Source organism: Manacus candei, unplaced genomic scaffold (assembly GCF_025592945.1).
Source record: "Manacus candei isolate 608988 ecotype Guabito, Panama unplaced genomic scaffold, ASM2559294v1 h1tg000005l, whole genome shotgun sequence".
NCBI lineage: Eukaryota > Metazoa > Chordata > Aves > Passeriformes > Pipridae > Manacus > Manacus candei.
In genome coordinates, this window is record NW_026138053.1 from 10,683,927 (window position 1) to 10,711,661 (window position 27,735).

Genomic DNA, 27,735 nt, shown 5'->3' on the forward strand with positions numbered 1-27,735 from the left:
GTTGGACTTGATAATCCTTGTGGGTCCCTTCCAACTCAGGAGACTAGGATTCTGTACATCTGAGCAGGAGATAATCCATTGGGATCTCTCTATATATCTCTGTTCATGACTTTCCTGAATCCATTCCCTCTGACCCCAGATTTGGGTTGTATTTCCCATATCCCATCTTTGTGAAGCTAAAAGGCACATTTCATCCTCTGGTTGATGTTGCAGCTGTGAATTCAGATTCATTGCACTTTCAGGGGAATTTCTTTTTTATGTTGAGCCTGAGATCCCTTGTATTGGCTAAAGATACATTTTTTTCCTGGAAAACAGTAGAACAGCACTAAGCCTGGAGATAAGACCAGTTAAACCAGAAGCAGAGCTGGCTCCCAGCCCCAGGGTTATGAGTGGCAGCAATGCTGGGGTCAGCTTGCACTCCCAGCCTCAGATTCCCTGGATTTGAGCTTTTTTTGGCATTTCTCGCAGTCACAGCCATTTGATGAAGTGCTCTGTGTTTTCCAGCCAAGAGCTGAACCACATTAGTCAGAAGAGTTCTTAGAAACTTCAACATTCACTTACAGGAAAGTTGCTGTAATTGAGGTCCACTCTTTGTCAGCAGTGGATAAACTTGTCTACCCAGAAAATGTTGGGTGATCCCGCACAAAACTCCTGTTCCTGGAGCCAGCCACACACTTTGGCAGCTTTCCTGCTGCCCCTTGATGGACACATCATGAAGATGCTCCAACTCATCCTACTGCTGCAAGATCCATGTCCGAGCACAAGCTGGGAATGACAGCTCACATCCTGCATATTTATGGATTTAGTGGGCTCAAAGGCATTAACTCCAGCCAGCAGATGCCCTTTGGTACCAGCACAGCTTCCCAAGCCCGGCACTCACGTCTCCATGAATCACCAAAATGAGCTTGAGCTTCGTAAGTGCTTTGTAATTCTTTTATCTCTGTTGTGTGCAGGAGCTGACTTACAAATGCAATTTTTATTCCTCCCTTTTATCATCTCCCTTCAGGAAAATACTGACTCTCTCATGTCTTGCTGAAGAGCCGGATGTTGGGAAATGGAGTTGGAGATGCAGCTCTCACTCTGCCAATCTCATAGAATCATGGAAGGGACCCTCAGGAATCATCCAGTCTAGCTCCTGGCCCTGTACAACACACCCCAACAATCCCACCCTGTCCCTGAGAGGGCTGTTCAAACACTCCCTGAGCTCTGCCAGGGTGACAGATGTGACTTCACCATGGCCAAACCCAGCTCTGGGCCCACAGAGCTTCCCTCCCCTGGCACCCACGGAGGTGAGGGCACCTTGGTCTTTGCACACCCCCAGGTCACTGCAGGGAGTCCCCATCCCACCAGCTGGGCCCTGGAATGTCAGAGCAGGGTGGGGGTTTGGAAATGGTTTCCTCTCCAAGTTTTCAGCCATCATTCCTAGCTCTTTAAGCATGACTGAGAATTTATTTTCCCCCTCTTGCAAACGACATTTTTCACCTCTTTTCTCATATTCCTGCTTTATTGAACCCAAAGCCTGAGTCTTCAACCAATTTGTAGGTCAACATCTGCCAGGCAATGTCTACCTCTCACCCTGACAGACCTTCATCCAGACCAGCTGCAGAATTTGGGTAGGAAAGTTTAACAGTTAAGGTGTTTTTTTTCCAGTATTTCCATGTCTGCCTGTGTTTCCAAGATGCTTGTTGAGTTCTCACCATGGCACAATTATTGACACTGTAATTAATGACTTTAAAAGGCTTCATGTGTTTCAGAAGAGCAGTGTGAGATCTGCAGGAACAGAGCAGAATTCCATTTCAGTTGGGAATATTTCCCAAGAGAGTGTGTCACAAAGGCTATAAGAATGAAGAAACTATATTTAGATTATGTTAATCATTTATCTTTTCTCCTCTTCAAGGCTTTCATGAGGACAGATGAATGTAAAAGGAATTCTCTCACTTGGACACATGGGGAAGAGCAGAAACAGAGCAGTTCCAGCCCCAAGTCGGGTTTTCTGTTCCCAGGATCAGTGTCAAATTGGTGCTGCTGCTTTTGGGGAGGGATTCCATCCAAGCAGCCAGTTCTCAGCTTGTTCATGCGGCATTTTGGATGAGGAGATGGGTAGTTTGGGTTTAAAATTTAGGAACAAGAGATATCACAACAAATATTTGTCTGAAGAGAGAAGCACCCCAGGATATCAGATTAAGATGCTTCTGCTTGTGGTCAAAGCAGAAAAGAGAATGAACAGGGAAAGAAGCAAAGGCAGAGAACAAGTAAAAGTAAAAGCAAAACTAATCAGATAACATAAATAAGAAAAAATTCCCCATTCATTGAACTTGATTTGATCTTGTTGCTTTTCAGATAGGATGTGGTCTCCTGGGCCTAATTTTGTGTTTCCCACAGGGGCATGTTCTGCCTGGCAGCCTGAGGTCTGTGGTGGCTTTGGTTGGTGGTAACACCCTCTGTCCTTCACCACTTCCCTGGAATAACAGTAATAACAGGGAACCTCAAAACTCATCCAGTTCCACACCCTGCCATGGACAGGGACACCTTCCACTATCCCAGGTTGCTCCAAGCCCTGTCCAGCCTGGTCTTGGACACTTCCAGGAACAGGGCAGCCACAGCTTCTCCTCTTCCCTCCCTGCCTTTCTCACAGGAATGTCTGAACTCAGAGCACTGTGCTGTGTCCTCCTTTCCAAACTGCTGTTGCCTTTTCCAAAGAAAGGCAACATTATTTTGGAATCACTTTGGTTCCCAACACCAAATCTTTCATGAGGGCTTTGACACTGACAGTGACTCACAGAAGCTTTCGCTGAAGTGATGCCTTTGCCAACAGCCACAGATCTGTTCCCAGAACTGCTGCCTATGTCCAGCAGCTCCTCCTGAAACTCTTCCCAGGAGCTCCAGGCACATCTCTGGCAGAAGTCCTTGTGTTTCCCATCATACTAGTGCCACTAGAGCCCTACCCTCACACCTCCAGTCCTTGATGGAGCAAACCAGAAGGTGAACACGGAGCACTCAGTGGGACTCAGTTTGACCTCAGCACTGCTTGGGAGAAAAAAGAAATCTGGAAAAGGAGCTTTTCTTCCGCAGGCTCTGGCCTGGGCTGGAGGGGAGCTCCAGGACATCTGCCAGGAGGAAGGCTTCTGCAGCGTGGTGGGTTTTGGGGACTGGAAGAACCATGAGCAGGAGTGAATTGAGTCTGGTCCGTGCAGGAACAGCCCGTCCCCGTCTGAGCTTGGTCCCACCTCAGGTCTCTGCAGGAGCTTTCCAAGTGACCTAAAATTTTCAGAGACCCCTTTCAGGTGGCAAAACTCATTGTTGATCCCTAATCCTGAAGCAAGTTACTTTTTTCTATTGTACATGAAACACCCCTGCAGTGTCTCTTTGGTTTGCTTCTTTTTCCTTGGAAACAAATTTCTTTCCAACTTGGCCATCAGGCCCAGAATAATTAATGAAAACTCCCCTGAGACTGCAAGAAACAAATGCCTCCATTTGCAGCAAAGGTTAAACTCAATTTACTCTGTATTAAATCCATTCTTCAAAGAAAAATCCAAACAAAAGCCCTGCAGGACTTTCAGCACAGGTGGCTGTTGCTGCGCATGTCACCTCTCCCCATCCACAGGGTCAGGACAGGGACATCTGCTGCCATCCCAACTGAAGTGGGTGTTTGTCCAGCTTGAATCTAATAATCTAATCTCAGTCTGTACCAGGGGAGGTTCAGGTTGGACATCTGGAGGAATTTCCTCATGGCAAGGGTGGTCTGGCACTGGAAGGGGCTGTCCAGGTCGGTGGTGGAGTCCCCACCCCTGGAGGTGTCCAAGGAACGACTGGACGTGGCACTCAGTGCTCTGGGCTTGGTGACAAGGTGGGGATTGGGCACAGGCTGGACTCGATGGTCTGGGAGGGCTTTTCCAACCTTAGTGATTCTGGGATTTTGTGATTCTGTGATCCTATGGCAGGGAATGTTTCCTGGCTGCTGGGAGCAGAACCATTCTCTTTGTTCTATGGATGTGCATGTGCTGGGAGCCCCACAATGAGCTCAGAGGGGACTTGCGGGGGACAAGAGCTGATCCCAATGATTCTCTGCACTGCTGAGAGTGGACAGGAACCTTCAGTTCATTACCTGGTGAGAAATGAGCCTGTTATCCTGGGAATAAAGGAAATGGGGTTCCTATTCAGTGGCAGATAACGAGGCATCAGCTCTCCACTCTCACCTATTCAGGTACATCACTTTTTACCTCCTTATTCCTTTCTGACACCAAATTTGCCCCTTCAGAAAAGACATTAATTCCATTTGCTCCAGCCTCAGCTCCTGCACACTCCATGCTATCCTTTCCCTCACCACTGCAGAGCCTTTCTGCCTTTGAGGCTTCAACCAGAGCCCCTTAATTTGACAATCTCCGTGGGAGCTGATGAGGCTAGAGCCAAGATTTAGTCCTTCCAGGGCTCTGGCAGCAGCTGAGCCTGTGTGGAAGTGAGGGTCCTTTGGCAGCAGCATTTTGGAGCTGCTGAAAGGGCAGAGTGGGCAGCCAGGCAGGGAGTGAAAGAGTTTCATGTCCCCTGTGATCCCTCAGCTGTTCTTTCCCTGAAAGGTGAATTCCTGGGGTGCAGCCTCTGCAGATGCCCTGTGCCTGCTCCAGTTTTCCTGGTGGTATTTCCATCCAGCAATAGCAGCTCCTGCTTAAAGGACCCCTGACCCTGAGGCCACCTTCCTGGTCCCAGTGGTGGCCAGGCCAGCAGTGGGGTGGCCCTGCGGGGTGACAGAGGGTGCAGGGGTAACCCTGACCCAAGCAGAGACACCTCTCCTTGATTGTGTACTGCTCATCCTGGGTCTGCAGGAGCAGGTGGCTCTGACTGCTGATGGATGCTGGATGGTGGAAGATGGAGGATGCATGGTGGATGGTGGAGGATGGAGGGTGGCTCATGGATTCCATGTGGAATTTCTGTAGGTATTCATGGAGTGCATCCATAAGGCTCCATGAGATGGAAGAGGCTTTGCTGGAGGTGATGCCTCTGCACATCTCTCTGCAGCTGGCAAAGCCCAGCCTGGCAAACACACTGTTGATGCTCTGGATTAAGCAAGTTTTTCAGGGAAATGTAGGAAAGCTGGTGGCTGATAGCAGAGTCTTGTTGGAGATCCTGTTTGCAAACAGTCCCTCCACATTTGGGAAGGTATGTGCAGCCCTGGCTCAGACCGGGGCTGTTAAAAAGAGAACTAGCTGTTAAAAGATGAATATTTAATATTTTGTTATGTTCATATGTTTTTTATTGAATATGTTTTTTATTATTTCTTTATTAAACACACATTTTGGGAAGCTTTGCTTGGCTGATGGGTGAAAAGCTCTTCAGCCCCCAGGTGCTACAGAGCCTACTGCAAACCAGCTCCTGTGCCAGGAAAGAGACTTTTACTTGGAAATGGTTTTGAACTGAAAAAGGAGAGATTTAGACTAGAGGTTAGGAAGAAATCCTTCCCTGTGAAGGTGGGGAGGCCCTGGCACAGGTTGCCCAGAGAAGCTGTGGCTGCCCCATCCCTGAGGTGTTCAAGGCTAGGTTGGATGGGACTTGGAACAACCTGGGAATGAGATGGTCTTTAAGGTCCATTCAAACCCAAAGCAGTCTGGGATTCTGTGACTCCTATGAGGTGCCCCGATGCTCCTCTGAACCCCAGAGGAACTTCCCTGCTCACAAACCAGCCAGAAAACTTCCTCTTGATCCAATCCCAATGCCCATGGGGACCCAGCTTTTCCCAGTGCCCACAGCATCCCTACCCAGGGTGTATAAATATTCATGAGATGGGGAGAAATCCTTATCCCATCATCTTTTACATAAAACCTCTCATTTGTGCTTGCCCAGCTCCGCCCCCTTTGAGCAAGAGCACTGAGAGGCAGGCACAGGCTCACACGAACCCGACTTATCTTCATCCCTCACTGCTGCTTTCCAACTTTGAGATATGACTCCCAGTCCTCCCATTTTCTTTGTTCTGAATCCCAGTTTATGTTTTCTCTAAGAGGTTATGCTAACACCAATCAAAAGCCCCACAAGTCAGTTTGCAAATTTTGCTGCCAGCCCTTAATGACCTGCTAAAAATAACAGGAATGATTCATCTGCTAATCTATGGAAACAGTGTTATTTGCTCTTGGGCTTGGGCTTGGCTGCTGGAGATGACAAGTGTGAGCAGATCAAGGAATATTGAAGGGATTTTTCTTCTTTTTGCTTCAGGGGAATGAAAACATTTTCTACAAACCCAGGTGGGTTTTTTTTTCTACAAACAGAGGTGGGGATCCCTTGGGGGAGGTCTCAGGGCTTTTCAAACCTGTGGTCCCAAATTTGGGCACGGATATCCAATACTATTAATGTAATTTTTAGACAGAGGTATTTAAACAGAAATCATTTTAACCAGATATACTCCAAACAGCATGTTTGGGAAGCCCTACAAAGGCTCAATATTTTCTAATCTTTTAATAGGAGCTGCTTAAATGCCCTAATAAGAAAATAAGGGCTGTTATAATCACTTCTTTTTAATTGAAATAATCTCATTGGATTTATTAAAATGATTTAGGTTTTAATTCCAAACCTCCTCAACCCTGCAGCACATTTATTGTGGAGGTTTCCCAACTCCAGCCCTTTCCTGCTCCCTGCCATGCAACAAGGTACAAAATGCCTTAAATCCTGTTCTTTTCCAGCTCTCCTAGGCTGGATTAATATTAGATTTGACCAGAGCAGCTCCCAGTGCCACTGGATCCACACAGTCCCACCTGACACAAATGGAGCTGCAAAACCTACATGGGCTGAAATTTGTTTGCAAATTATTTGGCAGCTGCTGCAAAAATAAATAGACTTTCAGAAATCTGTGGTGGCTTGTGAATGTCCCCTTAATGAAAAAACAGTCTATTTCCTCAAATAACCAATTTATTCTCTGTAATTCAATCACCTCTGTTGATGTCAAGGCTCTTTGCCCATGGCAGGAGATGCTGCAGTGGGCGGTGTGTGGGATCCTTGGGATCTGTTCTAGGATTTGGGTCTAGGGACTCCTAGGATTTGAGCAGTGTGGACCAAAAAGCCATGGAGAAAGAAATTAGTCTTCTTACTTTTTTATCAATGGTTATTTTTATGGTTTGAATCACAAAGTGACTCAGAATGGAAGGATTTGGAAGCACATGTCATGTTTCCAGATGTAGCTCAGGGAGCTGGGGGGTCTCACTGTAGTTCTTACAGCCAGAATCTATTCCAATGAATGAAAAAGGTGAAAAACATGCTAAATCCAAACATCCCTTTGAAACCCTGTTTATTTAAATGTGCTTTTATCGCTGTGCTGAGGAAGGAGAAAGTGCTTGTGTTTAGCTGTGGAAGAAAAATATTTATGTAACTCCAGAACTTCCACTGCTTCCCTGTGTCTGAATCCCAAAGCTTGTCAGGAGGTTTCCTGCAGATTTTGGCATCTTCCCTGAGACCAAAGTGGGCAGGAGCTTCTGTTGGCTGCACACTCACTGCAGGCAGAGGGAGCTTGGCCACTTCCCTTGTCACCTTGAACAGGAGATCCATGACCTCATCCCCTTGACCTCCTGCTCCGAGCATTTCTCTGAGTCACTGGGGGCACAGGGACAGGGGGCAAAGGGACAAATCAGACAGGAAAATTGGGTCCTGGGTCTTAATTCCCAACAGGATGGTGAGGTTGCCCTTGGTCATTGAGAAAAGCATCACAGGGATGGGTGTGGAGTTGGTGTGGAAAGATCTGGTGGATCTGGTGGTCTCCCTGTTGGAGTGCAGAGACTCCCTGTGGATTAATCAAGGCTGCCATGGGAAGGGAATAAGAGGAGAGGACATGTCAGAACAGGTACATTCAACAGTGGGAAGGGCAGCAGAGGGGGGGTGTGTGTTCTGCAGGCAGGGCTTGGTTCTCCTCTGGGCTTTCATGAAGAAAATGAGAATAAAACAGGATTTGCATGAGGTGAGGACAGTCAGGATGGTCCAGTGGTCCAAGGCACTGTGCCCAGGTCAGTGTTTCCCTGGATCCCAGGTTCTGATGCCGCTTCTGGTGCCCTATTCCCCAGGGTAGCGTGGCCGAGCGGTCTAAGGCGCTGGATTAAGGCTCCAGTCTCTGCGGGGGCGTGGGTTCGAATCCCACCGCTGCCACAACTGTTTTAACACCTGGAGGCCATCCAGAGGGATCTGGACAATCTCCAGGAGTGAGTTTTAACCAGACCAAGTGCAGGTGCTGCACCTGGGTGGGGCAACCCCTGGGATCAATCCAGGCTGGGGATGAACAGGTTGAGAGCAGCCCTGGGGGTGTTGGTGGGTGACAGGCTGGACATGACCCAGCCCAGAACCCCCTGAGTGCTGTGCTGATCCCACAGTGTGGGCAGCAAAGGAGGGGGGATTCTGCCCCTCTGCCCCCTCAGGTGAGACCCCACCTGCAGAGCTGCCTCCAGCCCTGGGGTCCAACATCCAAAGGATGTGGAGCTGCTGGAGGAAGTCCAGAAGAGGCCACGGAGATTCTCCAAGGGCTGGAACACCTCTGCTCTGGAGCTAGGCTGGGAGAGCTGGGAATGTTCACCTGGAGAAGAGAAGGCTCCAGGGAGACCTTAGAGCCCCTTCCAGTGCCTAAAGGGGCTCCAAGAGAGCTGGAGAGGACTATGGACAAAGGCCTGGTGGGACAGAATGAGGGAGATTGGCTTCCCACTGCCAGAGGGCAGGGTTAGATGGGATGTTGGGAAGGAATTCTCCCCTGTGAAGGTTTGCAGAGCTGAGTTGAGGGGCAGGGCAGGGATGAAGTAAGAGCTGCTGGTGCTCCTGCAAGAGCTGCCACTGCTGATAAAGCTGCTTCCGGAGATCACACTGTGCTGTCCCTGGGCACCAGCCAGGATGTGGTGGGTACCCACAGGGGTCAGAGCGGTCTGGCCTAAAACCGTGAAGTCATATCCAGAAAACATTAATTTTGTGATGTGGGGGGAGGAATACACCTTACATTGAGCACTGGGGGCTGGTAACAGTGTAGTTTCACTGCATCATCTCTACAGGCTCTGGACAGGACATGAGGTTATTTATAAAATCATAGGATGGTTTGACTTGGAAAGAACCTTAAAGCTCCTTGTGATCTTAGAGATCAAGATGAGCTTTAAGGTCCCTTCCAACCCAAACCATTCTCTGATTGGGTCCAAATTATTTGCTGCTGGGTCCAAAACAAAAAGGGAATTATGTTCTGGATAACATGGATCTTGTTTCCCTTGCTGCTATTTCTACAACCAAAATCTGGTGTGATTATGCTCTAAACACCTTTCCCTGACCAGAACATAATCTCTAATTTGAGATTCTGCTCTAAAACATCTTTCCCTGACTTCTGGCAGCTGCTCATCCATATAACCAGGGAGTGATTCCTCCTGCCCAGCCGAGCCAGGGTGTCAGAGCTCAGTGGGTTTATCCCTCTTAAGTCCAGTTTGATGTGTGGACCGTGGCTCTGTGGCAGCAATCAAGGGTGAAACTCCTTTTATAGCTTCTGCTGAGCCATTTGTGATCCCCATGACAGCTGCCTGAAGAAATCCTGGATTTATTCTATTTACTTCTGCATGACCTCTGTGCAGGAACTCGTGTGGACCCTGCAGTTCTGCAACCAGCTGACACTAACAAAGCTAAATCCAATGGATTTGTGGTTGATATTGAGCCATCCTGTCTGGCTCAGGGGGGAGGGACACCTTGGGTTTCCTCATCAGTCTCTCCAGTTGGCTTCTCCTGCTGTGTTCCTTGATGTCTGGGAATGCCACGAGGAGGAGGAGGTACTTTATCAAGGTAGTCCCTTGTAGAGGTTCCTTGGCTGAGGGAGCCTGGGGGGGCTCAGCCTGGAGAAAAGGAAGCTCAGGGGAGATCTTCTGGCTCTCTGCATGGGGAGAGTGAGCCTGATTGGAGGGTGGAGCCAGATTAGGATCAGGCTCTGCTCCAAGGGAACAAGGGACAGCATGAGAGGAAACGGCTTCAGGCTGTGCCAGGGGAGGTTCAGTTTGGACATCAGGAGGAATTTCCTCATGGCAAGGGTGGTCAGGCATTGGAAGGGACTGCCCAGGGAGGTGTTGGAGTTCCCATCCCTGGAGGGATTTAAAAGCCATGTGGATGTGGCACCTGGGAACATAGGTCAGTGATGGCCTTGGCATTGCTGGGGGATTGTTGGATTGGTCTGAGAGGGCTTTTCCAGCCTAAACTATTCCATATTTCTATGATTCTAATGAAATAAATTTGATGACTAATGAAATAAAACTGCACAGAACTGTATTTCCCAGGGATCAAGGAGCTGGGGAACACTTTGCTGTGAGCTGCCCCCACTTCATCCCATCAGAACTGTCCTCATGGACACCAACTGTGTCCATGTGTGGAGCCAGGGGGGTCCTGGGGGTGTCGCCCCCCCCAGCTCGCTCAGGCCTGTGTTACCTTTCCAAGAACACCCTTCCATCCTGCCTGGGCAGCCAATCCCTCCCAGCTCCTGGAGCACTGGGACAGAGAGGAGCCACTACAGCCAGCACTTACCACCCCAGGCCATTTCTTATTCCCATTCCAAATGGGTTCTTGAACTGGAAGAAAATGCTGTTTCTTCTTTCCGGACTCGATGAAAAGCAAGAAGCTCATTTTCAGCACAAATTGCAGAAAATATATTAAATATCAACACTAATGAGATCAGCCTGGCTCAGGACAATATTAATATTAATTGGATTAGGTCGAGTTTAAGAGGAAACCATGTTTAACTTAATGCCTGCAATAAATGAGGAGGAAGGTAGTGAAGCTTTTCCTCCTCCATTAAAACAAGCCAGATCAGAACATAAATAACTATCATTTTTATTTTAGGCTCTGAAGGGAGAGATGCCATTGCAGGGGGGTGTGACTTCAGGTCCCTGCACATGATCTGCTGTTGACTCTGAAGGGACTTGGAGTGCTGAGCAGAGCCACCCACCCACAGTGCTCCCAGAGGGATTAAGGAAGATAAAAAGGAACATCAGGGGAGAATGGGAGTAAGGCCAGTGGTTCCATGTGCAGCCCAACCCTACCTGGCCCCAAGCCCTGTGGCTGCACATCCATCAGCCCTTTCCAGCTCCAGGCCGAGGGTGAGCTCAGGCTGAGGGCCCTGTCAGACCTTCTGGCGTCTTGATTTATCCTCCCTGACAGTTGTTTTTCTCCTCCTTTTGGCTCCAATTCTTCCTCCTGGTGCAGGTCCAGCAGATGGAGCAGGCGGGTCCGGGGAAGCCTGGGAAGCACCCGCCCGGCAGGATGTGAGCAGGGGGTGATGGCACCTCTGCCAGGGACAGCCCAGCATCCCACACAAACCCCTCTGCGTGGGGCCAAGGAAGGTTTGGGGGATGCTTGGAGTGTTTCTTTTGGGGATACACCACTGGTGGGACCTCCTTCACGAGGGACTCCATCTCCAGATGCTCCTGCCCTCACCCACTGCTCCTGGTCCAGTGGAAAGTCTCCCTGCCCATGGCAGGGGGTTGGACTAGATGACCTTTAAAAGGTCCTTTCCAACCCAAACCATTCCATGATTGTACAGTAATCCTCCCTCCCCACAGCTGGCCAGGAGCAAAGTGCCATCGTGTTCCAGTCATCTCCACTGTGCCACACCTGAGATCCCAGCAGGAATTGGGCTTATTTGGTTATCAGTGGATTTTATTGACTCTTTGGCACTTCTTAGAGGGAAAAACTTTTTAATTTCAGTGGAGAAAACTGTCCTTTGGGTTTTTGAGGCTCAGTCAAGTCTGTGGTTTGAATAGAAATATTTAATCCCACAAACGTGTAGGACCATAACTAATGAGGCCATAATTATGTCCTGTTTAATATCATTATTATCTCATAATAGTGAAAACAGGATATTCCTGCTGCTCTGGGCAGATTTTCTAGAAGAGTATGATTTAACTCCACTTTTCTGCATCTTTGCTTCATCAAAAAACTCCAGGGTAATTAATACAGATGTTATTGGAGCAACCTGGTCTATGAAGTGTCCCTGCCCATGGCAGGGGTGGGACTGGATGGGCTTTAAGGTCCTTGCAACCCAAACCAATCCATGATTCCATGATTAATCTTCTCTTTGTTGTTTGCTTTTTGTGTGAGTAAATTTTTTAGTGCAGCAACAGTGGGGCTTTTCCTTTGCTCCTTCAGCTTTTAAAATTGACTCCCATGGATATGAAGGGAAATGCCAAGATCATCCCTGGATTCTAGCAGCAATACTTGTCTTGTAGTGCCCAGTACTCCTGTTCTCCCTGCTTTTATAAGCAGAGATAAGGGCTGAATAATTAGCTGCTCATTAAGATGGTGGGACACTGCCATGGCTCAATAAATCATCACATCCTGTAAACATCCCTGTCTCGCAGACAAACAATGAACTAGTTAATTTATTACTAATTCTTTATGGATTTGCTGATTGATCTGAGTACTGAAGACTAGCAACGATTTTTAATAGATAAGAGTCAAATCCTTATTTTGCTGACATTTTCCTGGGGTTTTTGGTGCTGAATCAAGCAGGGAGTTAAAGCTGTGATGCCATAACCTGCTCCATGTGAGTGCCAAACCACGCAGTGCCTGCTCTGCTGCACGTCCCAGAGGCAGCTGAGGGTCCCCAAAGGGCAAGCTGGGGGCTTCAGTATCTCAGTGTTGCTTTGCAGCTGGAGAACCCTCCATGTGTGGGATCAGGGTGGGATCAGCTCTTGTGCCGTTGTTGGATGTTTCTGTGTGTGTGTGACATGGTGCCACCCCACCGTCACCTGGGGGGATGCCCTGAGCTGGGAGAGGGTGTTTTCATAACCCCTCTCCCAGGATTCCTTAGCTGAAAAGTCTAAATATATTGAGATTATGGATACCACAATCTGCTTTTGCCGGACTTTGTTTGGAAACAAGCTCTTGGCACGATGGCCCTGATAGCTGAAATCCATAGGAATTCAGCTGTCTAGACAGTCCTCCACATTCAATCTCCACGGGGCAGTATGTTTATCCTATACCTTTCCTTGTTGCTGTGTTGGAAATTCTTCTTGTTTCTAACACAAGCTCCTATTTTCAAATGACCTTAGAGAACAGAAAGAAAAAATAGATGGAACGAAGGGAGAGATCCTGGACATGCACAAAAGAATTCCTTCAGGCCTCAGACGGGTGGTGCTGCCTCCTGCTAAAGGCCACATGTGTATTCTCCAGAAATGTATCTGTTCCATGGAGCAATAATGGATATTTACTGCCTGCCTCCTTGTTTTCACACATTCCAGCTAAAATGACGTCATTAAATGTGGGACAGAATGTGCACCAGAACTGGTGGGAAGTGCTGAAGAATTCAAGGCTCCCATGGTTGATGAAGCAAAGCAATTCATTAAGACACACCTTTGAAAGGCCTGGTTTGAGTGGAAATGATCAGAAAATGAGATTTTCAAGTATTATCCTGCTCAGGATATTCCAGATCCAGGCCTATTCATGTAATTACATTGCAATGCAAGAGTTTCCCTGCTATGGTCCTTCTGAAATCCTAGGAGTCATCCTATGTACCCTAATCATGCAGCATTGAATCCCTGCCACCCCAGGGCACCACGGGTGGGAGGCACATGGGGCTGGTTTTAGGAATGGCATGGGAAAAGGTGCTGAGCAGTTTGGGGGGGGGGGGTTGCACTGGTGGGTGCTGTGGCTGGGCTGTATTTTATCACAGAATCTCCTGAGTTGGGAGGGACCCACAGGGATCACTGAGTGCAACTCCTGGCCCTGCACAGGATACCCCAACAATCCTACCCAGTCCCTGAGAGTGTTTTATGTTGTGTTTTTGCCTGTGTTACCTCCGACTCCACCTCCCCTTCACAGGAATTTGCTCTGCTATTAATTCCTGCTGTTCCACTCCTCCGAGGGGCTGTTACTCATCAAATTCTCTGCGTTTAAAGAGCTGTTTCACTCTCTAATTTATATAATTTCCATTCCCCTGCAAACTACTCCCTTACAGCTCATCCAGTCCCACCCCCTGTCATGGGCAGGGACACCTTCCACTATCCCAGGTTGCTCCAATCCCTATCCAACCTGGCCTTGGACAGTCCCAGGGATGGAGCAGCCACAGCTTCTCTTGGCAACCTGTGCCAGGGCCTCACCACCCTCCCAGGGAACAATTCCTTCCCAATATTCCATCTAACCCTGCCCTCTGGCAGTGGGAAGCCATTCTCCTTTGTGCTGTCCCCCCATCCCTTGTCCCAAGTCCCTCTCCATCTCTCCTGGAGCCCCTTTAGGCCCTGGAAGGGGCTCTCAGGTCTCTCTGGAATCTTCTCTTCTTCAGGCTGAACACCCCCAGCTCTCCCAGCCTGTCTCCAGAGCAGAGGGGCTCTGGCCTCCTCTGGGCTGGCTTTTATTTTTTTTCATTAAAACATGTCCATATAACAATTGCATTAATGGACTTTTCACTTTAGAGCATTTATTTTATCAATATTGAGCAAATATTGGCACCTCCTCAGCTGGATTTGTTTAATAACCTGAATGAGCCTCATTGGCTGTGACTCATGATCCTCATTAAAGGTAATCCTTGATTGTCCTAACGAGGAACACGTGGGGATGGGGTTTGGTGGTGCTGGAGTGGAGGGGAGGTGGTTTCCTGAGCCTAGAGGGCAGGGCTGGGGAGAGGTTCTGAGAGTCTTGGGGAGTGTGGTCCGTGCAGGGCTGCCCCTGTCTCCCCTGTGGCCACTGACCACGAGCGACAGGAACATCTGCTGATCCATCACTCGCTTCCCTCTCACAGCTCCCTCCCTGCCAAACTAAAGCAAAGCCCTGCAATTTGTCTTCCCTCTGGTTTGATCTTTAAAACAAAACAAATCCAGACCTAGTCATTACAGATGCAATTTAATAACCTGCACTTTCAGGCTGTGGCTCATGGTCAGAGGCACAGATATTTTTCCAGGCTTTGGAGGAGCAGGAGCTGTTGGGCTGCACTGGGAGTGGGGGCTGAACTGGGCATAGGGTCAGAGCTCCTGTGGGTGCCCAGAGCAGAACAAACCCTCCTGTGCCAGACCATCCCTCAGTCCCACGGTGGGACTTTTGGAGTGTCTTGTGCAGGGCCTGGAGTTGTACCCAGTGATCTTGATGGATCCCTTCCAACTCAGCATATCCAATGATTCCAAGTTTCCAGGGAAATCCAAGCAGACACAATAAATCAGAGCCCCACTGTTTTCAGAGCTGTTTTTCAGCAAATCCCTGGCTTTTGTGATCCCTCTGTGCTCCGTTGTTTGTGGTGTGGCACAGGATCACCTCTGCCTGCTCCAGCTTGGCCCAGGCAGCCCTGCCCAGCTCTGAGCGATTAACTGGAGATAATTTGGCCTCTGTGGGCTGGGAAAAGCAGGGCACACTGCCAGGGAAAACCCACTCCCGTCCCACCCTCTGTGCCAGGACAGGTGATGTTTGGGGTGAGCACAGGGGATGCTGTGGGGTCCCAGGGTGCCCAGCTGGGCATGGCCAAAATTTTGGGAAGCTGGGGATGTGGCAGAGCTGGGAGGCGGGTAATGAGCATGGAGAACCTGGGCTGGAGGCAGGGCTGAGGGACAGCCTGAGGGTCCCTGTGACACCCTGAGCTGGGTTTGGGGGACTGACAGGAGGCAGGAGGCCAGAGGTGGCTGTAGGGCTCCACTCCCGCTGCATCCTAGCGTTCCAGCCACGGGAGCTTTTGCCTCCAGCTGGAGCCAGCTCAGGTTCTCCTGCATGTTAAAATGTACAGGGGGGCAGGGACACAGCTCCTTGTTTACCCCTTGTGCCAGCTGTTTGATCCCTCCCAGGCTGGCACATTCCCTTCCTCCTCCTGTTTGCTGCTAAAGAACATTTTCCTTCCACTGTTATTATGGATGGAATTGCATTTCTCCCAAACTTGGCAGGGATCTGATGTGACTGGGAATAATTTTGCACAGGTGGCAGTAAAAACGCTCTTCATTTGTAACAAAATGGGCTTGTTGCTGCTAATGGGGGGAAATGAAATTTGGAATTTCCAAAAGATATCCAGTTTGTAGAGTCATGAGGAATTTACTCACTGATGGTGGTCTGGGGGGACCCAACGAAATGAAATTGCTGCTAGAAATAGATAAATGCATATAACAACAACCACATTTATGTATATATATAACAAAAATATGAATATAATTAAAAGAAAACAGAGAATTTGATTCTGATTTTTATTTACAAAGGAGAGAATAACATTGTCCTGAAATGTGTTTTTGTCATCTTCATCTTTCCTTACTGTACATCTGACACACAAGCGAATCCAGAAAAAACAGGTTTGGGAGGAGGGACACAAACACTGGCAGCAGCAGGAGCCCTGTGCCCCAGCCCTGTGCTGGGAATTTCTGTTCCTGGTGCCCTTTGAAGGGCAAAAATAATTCACCTTAAGGATGGGGTGAGGAAGGATGTGGCACAGAGCTGATTGGAGGGACCAGAGCAGCAGAGCTGGAGCTTCATTCTGGGTTTGGCATGAAATGAGAAAGGACTGGCTGTGGGTTTGGTTAATGTGCTGTTTAAGTAAAATAAATGAGTACTTTTGTAGCCTTGTGTAGAGACTTTCCTGATGCCCAGCAGGATGTTTTTTTCTTTGAGAAGGAGCACATTTCCCACTGCAGGAATCAGACTCGGGATTGGGGTGGTGGGAGACTGAGTGCCTGGGAAAAGGGCTGGAGCTCTGGGAACACCTCTGCTGTTAAAAGTCAACCCCAAAGTCTGAAGCACCCCTGGAATTACAGAGTAAGGGGGAGAAAGAGCTCATGCAAAATTGATGGGAAGAAGAATTTTCTGAAAGTACAGCAGAGAAGCAATGGTAGGGAATTCTCTGATATCCCAGCTCCAGGCTGCAGCCCAGCTCCAGGCTCCATCACTACAGGGAAAGTTTTCTCCAAGCAGAGCTGTTGGAGCAAACAGGATCAGCACAGGCTGTGGGATTTATGGGATTTTCCAGGGCCCAGGTCTCAGCCTGGAGTTCACACTATTTGACACTGGAGCTGATGCCAAAACCTCCTGGAGATGTTGCAACACCACCAGTGGCTCAAGTGGGGCTGGAACAGGGTTGGAGCACTCCCTGCATCCTGAAGGGATGAGAACATGGAATTTGTGGCTTTGGGGACCCCTGGCAGCCTTCTGGAGGGAGTGGGGTGTCCACAGCCATGAGTGTAGGAATGGCAGGACACGGGCAGGGGGCAGATGGTGCAAGAAAATTCCAGACTGGATGTAAGGAAAGCCTTGTTCCTTGGGCAGTGGCACAGGTTGCCCAGAGATGATACTCAGTGTCCATCCTTGGAGGCTGTCAAGACCAGACTGGGAAAGTCCTGAGCATCACAGAGCTCCCAACTCTGAGTGGGTGGTTGGGCTGGAGACCCCCTGAGGTCCTTTCCAATGTGAAGTGGCCTAAACACCCAGAATTTTAATTTCCCCCGAGTGATTGTTTCAAATCAATCCACAGTTTTTGGATCCCAAAGTCATTTTCTGAAGGATTTATACTTCTGAGGATATAGACTCAGACTGGAGGTTGGAACAGCTGATTCATTTAAAAAAATCTATTTTAAAAAAATTCTTTACGTGTGTCCTCTAATAAAAGTCAAAGTTGTTTTGAAAATTTTCCTCTGTGAAATACAACCACAGAGAGAAGTGACACATTGTGCTGGTTTAAAAGTTAACCAGCAGGGGGAATGAACTCAACTCAAAGGAGAGATTATAAGTCAGAATAACAATTTATTAAAATAATACAGTAAGTACAATAATACAAACAAACAATTGGTCTCAACCCACAAAAACCCAAATGTATAACCCAGTGCCCTGGGGCCTGAACAAAGTGGTGTTCCTTGGGCCCTGTTTGAGTCCAAAGTAAAGGGAGAGGGGAAGAACCTGCTGGTGGGAGAGCTGCTGCAGTCTGGCCAGAACTGGTGATCGCAGTCCAGTGGTGGTCTAAGTCTGGTTGAGAGCGATGAGATGCAGCCGTCCTCTGGATCCCACGAGTGGGTTGAAAAATGTTCCAAAACTCCAAGATTATATATCCTCCAGTTCAGGCAGGAATGCTTGGTACTCTCCTCAGGGCGGGGAGTTCACAAAGGGTGTGAGGACAGAAACATCTTCCTATCTCACAGGCCTCTTAACACCTAGTTTATAGCCTGAGGAGTCAGGCTCTATGGGCAGAAGGTGCGAATAGTCTATTGACAACAATAGTCTAGTTTCTGGGAAATGACATGGAAGGCTATAGAATACAGTTTTGGGTTACACCCACCATGCTCTATGGGCAGAAGGTGCGAATAGTCTATTGACAACAATAGTCTAGTTTCTGGGAAATGACATGGGAGGCTATAGAATACAGTTTTGGGTTACACCCACCATGCTCTATGGGCAGAGGGTGCGAATAGTCTATTGACAACAATAGTCTAGTTTCTGGGAAATGACATGGAAGGCTATAGAATACAGTTTTGGGTTACACCCACCATGATGAACTGATCTCAGCTGTCCTAACTAGGACATTATCCACCCCTTATTCTATGCCATCCATGTCATGCCCAAATTAACCCCCTTTAAAAACTATATCCCTTTAAAACTATATACATCTATCTATCTATCTATCTATCTATATATATATATATACAATGAAACATTACAGACCATTCTCACTCAAAATTAGGTCCCCTTGTGGTACACAACGTGTCTCCCCATCTTTTTGCATTACCCACCAGGTGGAACCAGGTCCCTGAGCAAAAACAATCCCTCGGATGGGTTTGCCTTTGCTTGAGGTGGGACTAATCCAAACAGTCTTCCCTAACATTCCTCTCATATGTACCACGGGGACTTTATCTCCATCTACAGTATGCAAAAGTTCTGATTGGGCAGGGCCAGCTCGATTGATGGAACCTCGGGTGTTGACCAACCAGGTGGCCTTTGCTAAATGCAGCTCCCAGTGTTTGAGAGTCTCCCCACACAGTGCCTTCAGAGTGGTTTTCAGCAGTCCGATGCACCGCTCAACTTTTCCAGCAGCTGGTGCATGGTAGGGGATATGATACACCCACTCAATGCCGTGCTCTTTGGCCCAGGTGTCTATAAGGCCATTCTTGAAATGGGTCCCATTATCAGACTCAATTCTCTCCGGGGTGCCGTGTCGCCACAGGACTTGTTTTTCAAGGCCCAGGATGGTATTCCGGGCAGTGGCATGAGGCACGGGGTATGTCTCCAACCATCCAGTGCTTCCTTCTACCATGGTCAGTACGTAGTGCTTGCCTTGGCGGGTTTTGGGGAGCGTGATGTAGTCAACTTGCCAGGCTTCCCCATACCTGTACTTTGACCACCGTCCACCATACCATAGAGGCTTCACCCGCTTGGCCTGCTTGATGGCAGCACATGTCTCACAGTCATGGATGACCTGTGAGACAATGTCCTTGGTTAAGTCCACCCCTCGGTCACGAGCCCATCTGTATGTTGCATCTCTCCCCTGGTGACCGGAGGCGTCATGGGCCCATCGAGCCAGAAATAATTCTCCTTTGTGCTGCCAATCCAGATCTACCTGAGAGACTTTAATCCTGGCAGCTCGGTCCGCCTGCTCGTTGTTATGATGCTCCTCATTAGCCCGTTTCTTGCCTACATGAGCGTCTACGTGACGGACCTTCACACTCAGCTTCTCTACCCGGCCAGCGATGTCCTGCCACATCTCCGCCGCCCAGATGGGTTTCCCTTGGCGCTGCCAGTTGGCCTTTTTCCATCGCTCCAGCCATCCCCACAGAGCATTGGCCACCATCCATGAGTCAGTGTAGAGATAGAGTCTTGGCCACTTCTCTCGTTCAGCTATATCCAAAGCCAACTGAACGGCTTTAAGCTCTGCAAACTGACTTGACCCACCTTGTCCTTCAGTCGCTTCTGCAACTCGCCGTGTGGGACTCCATACAGCTGCCTTCCATTTTCGGTTTGTCCCTACAATGCGGCAGGAGCCATCCGTGAAGAGCACATATCGCCTTTCATCTGCTGGTAACTTGTCATATGGTGGGGCCTCCTCAGCCCGTGTCACCTTCTCCTCCTCTTCTTCAGAGGATAGTCCGAAACTCTCACCTTCAGGCCAATTGGTGATAATTTCCAGAATCCCAGGGCGATTAGGATTCCCTATCCGGGTTCGCTGCGTGATCAGAGCCATCCACTTACTCCATGTGGCATCGGTGGCATGATGTGTGGAAGGAACTCTTCCCTTGAACATCCAGCCCAGCACTGGTAGTCGGGGTGCCAGGAGGAGCTGCGCTTCGGTGCCGATTACTTCTGAGGCAGCTCGAACTCCTTCATAGGCAGCCAGGATCTCTTTCTCAGTTGGTGTATAGCTGGCTTCAGATCCTTTGTATCCCCGACTCCAGAATCCCAGCGGTCGTCCTCGGGTCTCCCCAGGCACTTTCTGCCAGAGGCTCCAAGAGGGGCCATTCTCCCCGGCTGCGGTGTAGAGCACGTTCTTCACGTCCTGTCCTGTCCTTACTGGCCCAAGGGCTACCGCATGGGCAATCTCCTGTTTAATTTGTTCAAAGGCTTGTTGTTGTTCGGGGCCCCACTGGAAATCATTTTTCTTCCGTGTCACAAGGTAGAGAGGGCTTACAATCTGACTATACTCGGGGATATGCATCCTCCAAAAGCCCACAGCGCCTAGGAAAGCCTGTGTTTCCTTCTTGCTGGTTGGTGGGGACATGGCTGCTATTTTGTTAATCACCTCCATTGGAATTAGACGGCGTCCATCTTGCCACTTCACTCCTAGGAACTGAATTTCCTGAGCAGGTCCCTTGACCTTACTCCGTTTAATGGCAAAACCGGCTCTTAGGAGAATCTGGATTATCTTCTCTCCTTTCTCGAAGACTTCGCCCGCTGTGTTCCCCCATACAATGATGTCATCAATGTACTGTAGGTGCTCTGGAGCCTCACCCTTTTCCAGTGCAGTCTGGATCAGTCCATGGCAAATGCTGGGACTGTGTTTCCACCCCTGAGGCAGTCGATTCCAGGTGTACTGCACACCTCTCCAAGTGAAAGCAAATTGTGGTCTGCACTCCGCTGCCAAAGGAATGGAGAAAAAGGCATTGGCTATGTCAATGGTGGCATACCACTTGGCTTCCTTGGACTCTAACTCGTACTGGAGCTCCAGCATGTCCGGCACAGCAGCACTCAGGGGTGGTGTGACTTCATTGAGTCCACGGTAATCCACCGTCAGCCTCCACTCTCCGCTGGACTTACGCACTGGCCATATAGGGCTATTAAAGGGTGAGCGAGTCTTGCTGACCACCCCCTGGGTCTCCAGTTCACGGATCATCTTTTGTATAGGGGTCACAGAGTCTCGGTCGGTGCGGTATTGCCGACGGTGCACTGTTGCTGTGGCTATCGGTACCAATTGTTCTTCAACCTTCAGCAGTCCCACAGCAGAGGGGTCCTCTGAGAGACCAGGCAAGGTGTTCAACTGTCTAATTTCCTCCGTCTCCACAGCAGCTATGCCAAAAGCCCAACGAAGTCCTTTTGGGTCTTTGAAATACCCACTCCTCAGGTAATCTATGCCAAGGATACATGGGGCCTCTGGACCAGTCACGATGGGGTGTCTGTGCCATTCCTTCCCAGTCAGGCTCACTTCAGCTTCCAGTACAGTCAGCTGTTGGGATCCCCCTGTCACCCCAGAAATGGAGATGGATTCTGCCCCTACGTATCTTGATGGCATTAATGTACATTGTGCGCCAGTGTCCACTAAAGCCTTATATCTTTGTGGCTCTGATGTGCCAGGCCACCGAATCCACACAGTCCAATAGACTCGATTGTCCCTCTCCTCTACCTGGCTAGAGGCAGGGCACCCCTAGTCCTGGTCATGGTACTCATTGTGCTCTTCTTGTGGGTATGACCTGGAGGTCCCTTCAAGAGGATCAGACGTATCATCATTCCTGTACCGTCTGGAGTCTTGCCCACGAGAGACTGGAGCAACGTTCACCCTTGAAGAGTTCTTTATGGTATTTGTTCCTCTTTTCAGTTCACGTACCCGGGCTGCTAAGGAAGAGGTGGGTTTCCCATCCCACTTCCTCATATCTTCTTCATGCTCACGGAGGTAAAACCATAGATCGCTACGTGGAGTGTACCTTCTCTCCTTAGCTGGGGGACGCTGGCTCCTGATAGCAGAGACTCTTGTTCGTCCTGGCGAGATATGGAAAATCCCTTCCTTAATTTCTTCTCTTAGCTTCTGGTGTCCCTCTTCAATTTTCTCTTCTAGGCTTCGGACGTGTTCAGCCAGTTTGGTTTCCACAGATGAGACGTGGGCTCGTAATGGGGCGGTGACAGTGTCTTCATAAATCCTGAGTTTGCTAACCAATGCTCCCACCTTGTCCTCTCCCTCCCTCCATTGCAGCGTTGCTAAGTAGCGGGAATACATTTCTGGCCCGAGTCGTGCAAACTTTAACCACATTTGGGAGGTGCACTGTACGCCATCTGGACTCTTAGGGAATCTTTCATCCTCTGAAAAGATTATCTCCAGTACAGCTAACTCCCTTAAGCACCGGATACCTTGTTCCATCGTGTTCCACTGTCCTTGCTGTACGTGGAGGTCCTCCTTGCAAAGGTATCTCTCCCTCACACTGGACAACAGTCGCCGCCAGAGGCTGAGAGTTTCCTGCCTCCTTCCAATCCCCTGATCAATGACTACATCTCGAGACAGGGATCCCAGCTGTCTGGCTTCACTCCCATCTAGGATCGTATCGTTAGCTGCGGCATCCCAGATTCGGAGCAGCCAGGTCAGAATGGACTCGTTCGCCTGTCGTGTGAACTCTCTCCGGAGCTCACGTAGCTCACCCAGGGATAGGGACCGAGTGATTATTTCTGGCTCTGTCTCCTCCGGTGGATGTGAAGGTCCCGCCTCTTCGTCATCATTTGCTATGCGAACTGATTTAGTCTTTGATTTCCTTTTCTGGACAGGGGCGACTGCTATTGGTTTTGCTTGTTCTTCTGGCTCCTCGATGGTTTGTGTGGACACGGTGCTGGTTGGTTCATTTCTTTCTCCCTCTGACTCAGCTGTGGTTTGGGTGGACGTGGTGTCTGCGGATTTGGTCCTTCTCTCCTCGCCCTGACAGTGCTGTATCATGTCAAGCAGTGCCCGGTAGGCAGTGGCCAGGGCCCAGCAGGTTGCTGTGAGCTGGCCATCTCTGGAGCTGCCAGAGCATTTTTCCTTCACCAGTCTTATCATGCTAACAGGATCCTGCAGTTGTTCAGGGGTGAATTTCCAGATCATTGGAGGAGAAAACTTTTCCAAATACTGGCTGATGTCCTCCCACTTCCCGTGCCACTCAGCATTATCTGCTCCCAGGGCAGGTGTCCAACCAACCTCCCTAAAAGGCACTTTTCTGACCCTAAACATGGTGTACACAGTACAGAGCAGACAGAGCAACACTAACAATAACATTATGCTGTCCTTAACATCAAAAGGGAACTCAATATTTTCAAAAACTGTTTTAGCAGGTCTGAAGGGGAAGAAGGAGGTGGGAGGCTGGAAACCATCCACCCCTGTTCCCCCAAAAAGCTGGGTACGATTTTTAATGAGGCCCCAGAGGTAGCAACCCAAACCAGGACAGGCAAACAGGACTGAATACACATTTACAATGAAACTCATTGCTTCTGATGTTAGAATGACATAAACATAATATACTAATAAAGCAATTTGGATCCCTCTCCCTGGTCTTAAAGAGAGCATCAAAACAGGCAAATAATACCCCATCTGTGGAAATATGAACAGGCTCAAATACAACATCCATGTGAGTGCATCAGACAACATTGTGATCAGGGAGTTTCTATATTCAAATAGACAAATGCTTAAAATGAAATTGTGATTCTGACTTCTCTCTCTCTGCCCGACGTTTGGGCGCCAAAATGTGCTGGTTTAAAAGTTAACCAGCAGGGGGAATGAACTCAACTCAAAGGAGAGATTATAAGTCAGAATAACAATTTATTAAAATAATACAGTAAGTACAATAATACAAACAAACAATTGGTCTCAACCCACAAAAACCCAAATGTATAACCCAGTGCCCTGGGGCCTGAACAAAGTGGTGTTCCTTGGGCCCTGTTTGAGTCCAAAGTAAAGGGAGAGGGGAAGAACCTGCTGGTGGGAGAGCTGCTGCAGTCTGGCCAGAACTGGTGATCGCAGTCCAGTGGTGGTCTAAGTCTGGTTGAGAGCGATGAGATGCAGCCGTCCTCTGGATCCCACGAGTGGGTTGAAAAATGTTCCAAAACTCCAAGATTATATATCCTCCAGTTCAGGCAGGAATGCTTGGTACTCTCCTCAGGGCGGGGAGTTCACAAAGGGTGTGAGGACAGAAACATCTTCCTATCTCACAGGCCTCTTAACACCTAGTTTATAGCCTGAGGAGTCAGGCTCTATGGGCAGAAGGTGCGAATAGTCTATTGACAACAATAGTCTAGTTTCTGGGAAATGACATGGGAGGCTATAGAATACAGTTTTGGGTTACACCCACCATGCTCTATGGGCAGAGGGTGCGAATAGTCTATTGACAACAATAGTCTAGTTTCTGGGAAATGACATGGGAGGCTATAGAATACAGTTTTGGGTTACACCCACCATGCTCTATGGGCAGAGGGTGCGAATAGTCTATTGACAACAATAGTCTAGTTTCTGGGAAATGACATGGAAGGCTATAGAATACAGTTTTGGGTTACACCCACCATGATGAACTGATCTCAGCTGTCCTAACTAGGACACACATGTTAGCAAATCCTGGGCTTTTTATCTGGAAAAATTGTGCACATGGAAATTTCATCTCCAAATGGGGAGGTGATTTTTCCTTACTGGTCCATTGCAAAGCAAGGGAATAAATCTCTGGAACTGTCCAGGTTGTAGAGCTGTGGAGAGGGATGTGGATGAGTTTGCTGTTGGCTGGTGATGTCACCTCAGCTGGGGAGCACTGGGGGCATGCTGGAGCATGTCCATCCCTGTCCAACTGGCCTTGGACACTTCCAGGGATGAGGCAGCTACAGCTTCTCTGGGCACCCTGTGGCAGGGCCTGTTCCAGTGCTCTCCAGGTTCTCCAAGGGAACTCCGTAAAACAGCTCCACACAACAGCTCCACAGGGACCTGCCCTGCTGCAGGAACTGTGTGTTTGTCCATCACTACTGGGGACCTTTTTTTTGCTGATGATGAATTTTCCAAGCAGATTCAGCTTCCTCTTCCTGCTGTGCCTCAGAAAAGCCTCTGGCAGGGCAAGCCAGGACCACTGGCACCAGTGCTTGGTGGCCCTGGGCAGCGTTACCCCCTCAGCCAACCTCTTGACTGGTTCAGGTCACAAAGCTCAGCAAAATACATCCTTCTTCAGTCAAAGATGGGACTCAGTGACCTTGAAGGTCTTTTCCAACTTTATTCTATAATTCTGTAGTTCTATAAAACCTCTTGTTCAGAGCAGTTTGTTGGGAGAACATTGTGTTATCTCTCCAACACTCAACTTTAACCTTTTGGTTTTGATGTACTGAACCCTCCATAAAGAGCTGGGAATGGAAAATTTCCTGGAAAATCTGTGCCTTACGGAGGAAAATTGGCACACAGACTCCAGAATATTGAATACTAAATAAACTGAATAATTTAAATAAACTGAAATGAACCGGGAGGGCTTAACTGGTGCTGCTACTGCTTCTGGTAAGTAAACACACCCTTCCCTTGGTGAATCTTCAGCTCCTCTCTGTCCTCTTCTGGTGGAGCAAGGGCTTGAACTTGGAATCAGAGAGGAGCAGAGCTGGTTTGCACAAGGATGGGTCAGGAACTGGGGGTGGCTTCCCTTCCAAACATGTTGGACTGGTGCTGCTCCAGCTCTGCTGCTCCTCCTGGGTGAGGACCAGACCTGTGGAGACATTGGCTCTCCTGACCTCCCCTCTCACACCACTGGAATGTGCAGGAGCAATAGGTCTTGGCAGACACTTCTGCTGGGCCCAGCTTCCCTATGGCTGTCCCAGTCCCAGCCAGTGCTCAGCTGGGGAGGAGCAGGAGCAGAATAGCCCCTTCTGCACAGGGTAATAGCCCTGGGATACCCTGCTGGGACCCTCAGCTGTGCCTGGGGCTTTCTGGCATCTGAGCTTCCAGTGTGCCATGGAGACCCACCAGATCTTGGGGGTTGAGACCCACTACAACACCCACATCAGTCCTCATGGCTCTGCACTGCTGGGTCTTCTGAATTTCTGCAAACTGAGACTGTCACATATTGTGTATCTTTGCAGGATATTTAGGAGAACATAACCTGGCTTGCTACCACTGTGAAAAACCTGTATTTTTTTTATTTATTTTAAACAACTTTCTTCACTGCTTTCCATCCCCAGTACACAGATCCTGCTGAACCAAATAGTCTGTTGTTGATTTATAAGGACAAAAACAATCTTCAAGTGCTTAAAGAATACACCAACCTCCCCAGAACCAGCTCTGGAATATCTTTTAAACTATTCCCATGTCAACAGACTCTCCACATTACCTCCTCCATCATGCATCTTGTAAAATTAGAAGCACCGACCTTTCAGCCTGTGGAGAAATAAACTACAGGATATATCAAGTTACTGAGTTTAAATTAGACCTTTCTTAGAGGTTTGAGGTGAAAAGGAATAAGGGGTTCTTCCAGGAGATGCTGTTGTTGGAGACCACTGTCGATGTGATTACTCACTGATGGTTTTTCAGGCTCTGGTGTTGGGGAAGGAAGGAAGGCAGGATATCTGCCATCTCAGCATCTTCCTGTGGCTGAGAGAACTTGAACGACAATCTTACACTGAAAAATTGCCCTGTGCCAGTCCTGGGGACATGGTGATGGAGTCACATCTGGGAAATGGTTTCAGTGTCATGAGGGGAAGTGGAAGGGAATTGGGAGTAAAGGAAACACTGGCACAGATTTCCCAGAGAAGCTGTGGCTGCCCCATCCCTGGAAGTATCCAAGGCTGGGTTGGATGGGGCTTGGAGCAACCCGGTCTAGTGGAAGGTTTCTCTGCCCATGCAGGGAGTGGGACTGGATGAGTTTTAAGGTCTCTCCCAACCCAAAGCATTCTGTGATTCCATGATTCCAAGTTAATTTGGGAATGACAGCCCAGCTGCATCTGTTGGTAGTGATTTATTTATTGATCTATAAATCTATTTACTGAGTTTCCATCCCCCCTCTCTGTGATCCAGGCCCCACTCAGGTTCATCAGACATTCTGCTTTGAGCAGGAGCTGAGGCAAACACAGACCGAGCTCAATGGCTGGAGCTGTGGAGCTGCCTTGATCCTCACCAGACACTGTCATTAGTGTCTCAGCTGATGAACTCTGAGCTCTGGATGTGCTCAAAGCTCTGAGTGCATGTGCTGATGGGCAGCTGGGCATTCATGTCCCAAATTCGCCTTCTGCCCTCCTCCCTCCAGCTCTGTTTGTGCTCTCACATGCCTGGCCTTGTGCTCCTGGGATTCTGGAGATGGTCTTCCGTCTGTTTTCCTCTTTCTCCTGACCTCTCTGATCACCAAGACATGGCACTGAACCAACCAGCTCCTTCAACCCAGTTTGATCTCGCACATTGGGTGGGGCTTTGAGATTTCAGAAGAAAAACATGTGATGTGGAGTGTCTTTCTAGTTTAAACCAGAGTCATAATGTTTCGCGTCCTCATTTTTGGGGAACTTTCAGTTCTGTGACCCTTCCCCACCAGCAGCCCCAGCTCTCCCTGGCTCCTCAGGATGGGCTGGGCTGTGCCAAGTCCAGTGAATGGAGCACCAGGCAGATCACTCGTGCTCTTATTAATGCTTTTAGTCTCTTTTATTGCTTTATTAGTTTTA

The 27,735-nt window shown here is 48.9% G+C and overlaps 1 protein-coding gene and 1 non-coding gene across 5 annotated transcripts in view; both read left to right on the forward strand.

The window, feature by feature from the left end:
* LRRC7 (leucine rich repeat containing 7) overlaps window positions 1-27,735 on the forward strand; it is a 372,813-nt gene that overhangs the window by 250,779 nt on the left and 94,299 nt on the right. The window lies entirely within an intron of this gene.
* Window positions 8,034-8,115, forward strand: TRNAL-AAG (transfer RNA leucine (anticodon AAG)). Its single transcript has one exon. It is a non-coding gene; the product is annotated as a tRNA-Leu (tRNA).